This window comes from Magnolia sinica, chromosome 13, assembly GCF_029962835.1.
Source record: "Magnolia sinica isolate HGM2019 chromosome 13, MsV1, whole genome shotgun sequence".
In the NCBI taxonomy this organism is placed as follows: domain Eukaryota; kingdom Viridiplantae; phylum Streptophyta; class Magnoliopsida; order Magnoliales; family Magnoliaceae; genus Magnolia; species Magnolia sinica.
Window position 1 is genome coordinate 66,347,973 of NC_080585.1, and position 1,982 is coordinate 66,349,954.

Below are 1,982 nucleotides of genomic sequence, written 5' to 3' on the forward strand. Positions count from 1 at the left end.
GAGGGAACTTTAAAGAGGGCAGTGAAATCCTTTTCACTCTTGTGGGAAATCGCCCAAGGGAGCATGTCCATAATGGCTCGTGGGAAGAACAACATCTCTTGTTGAGTCGTCTCCCCTCCTGATGGCTCCTTCCTTCTCTGATCCTCCCTCTGCTCCGGAACCGACTCGGCAATAGGTCTTAGCTCAACAACCCCTCCGGACTCAGGAGTCAACGCGTCCGCCGCTCCCGCCCCTTCCTCCGAGTCGAGAACTATCCTGGTCGAGATGGTCGGGGCAGTTTGCCCCTTAGTCTTTTAGACCATCTTCGGCTTCTTCGGAGGCTGAGGTTCCGACCTTGGAGGAGCCTTCATTTTGGAAGGTGGGCAGAGAAAGGGCCGAGCCTCAGCCATCTTTGCATCGACCACAAGATGAATCAAATAAGAATTAAAGGAATGAAAGAAGGACAGCCAGAGAGTACCTGTTAAGGTCGAGTCCAAACCCGAGTCAAAAAGGTGCTCCGGTTAGAGAAGCCTCTTTTAAGATCGTTTCTCCGGACTTAGCGCCTTCAGATCCTTGATCCGAGCTAGAGCGTCGACTCCAAGATTCAGCCTCTGCTCGGGGATATTTGCAAAACACACACCGTCAGACTCAAAGACGTAACAGTATGAGAAGATAGAGAAAAAAGCGCATGCCAAGTCACTTGCTTGGTAGAACGCCCAAGGAACGCGAGATTCGATGGGCCCTGGCTCAGCAATCTCCCAACGACCACACGCCCAGAACTATCTATCTCTCCAGTGTTTATTGGAGGTAGGAGGGTCGGTTATCAAAGGCCTGCCTTATTCTGTCAGGCACACAAAAAGTACCAGCCGGGCTGTTGTAGTTCAGTTGTACTTGGAACAGATAGAGGAACTCATCAACAGTCAGTGGGGGCTGCTCCATCTCAGCGCACAACACCGCGCATCCGAACAAGTTCCTTCACCTATTTGGAACTATCTGCCCAGGTGCTATCTGGAGTAGGGAAAGCAAATCCCGAGCTATCCTTTGAAGGGGGAGGTGCAAGCTGCAGTGCAGAGCGACATGAAAAATTGCGACCATCCCAGTAGGAGGGTGGTCAGGTAATTCACTCAGAATTCGGAGGTGAAGAATGACCGAGTCTGGGACATGGTACCCTGCCCTAATCCTGTTCAGTTATGCCTCGGTTAAAACTGAGGGAACGGGATCCTTTTGATCGTCCTCAGCCTCCTCTCCCTCAGCCACTGACTCAGTAGCTTTCGCCGATCTCCAGGCAGAGACCGACTCACTGACTCCTTCAGTCGTCTCACCCTCTTCTTCCGTTTCCTCCCCAGGAGGATTGGGCCTACCAGGGGCAGTTGCCAACGACGCCCCTCCCCGAGATGGACCTGTCAAAATAGGGCACTTTGCTGAAGTTCCAGCTGCCCTTTCAGAATGCTGGAAAGCTACATTGGCATTCACAGCCATCTTCGCCAGCAGCGAAGGTGATTCCGAAACGTCCTAGAAATGCCTCACTTCACCTTCGCCACCAGAAGCTCCCTGCCGGGGGCTCAGGGAACCTGCATCGCCACTACAATTAAAAGTAAAAGGGAGGGAGAGAGTTAAAAAACTCACCGGAGGCAGCGAGAATGGCTGAAAATAGGGTGGAACGTGGAGGCAGAAATTTGAAACGGAAGATGGAAATGGCAGAAAGCGGCGGAGATAGTGAAAATGAAAAACGAAAGGAAAACATGTGCGCGAAAATGGGAGGAGTGCGTCCTGCTCCCCCTTTTATAGCCCTGCCACATGGCAAGGGCATTTAAGGGGGAGTCGAGTCGACGCCTGCTTCGACTCCCCCGCCCAACATGTGGCACACTTCAGATGATGCGAGCGCCGTCCTTGCCACGTGTCTGGCTCTCATAAGCTGAAAAGACGTCTTGGCGGCTTCCCGCTCGTGCGGCCTAGATTAATGAACCGGCGCATGTTCTGGACGATATAGGACGCCTGCAAGC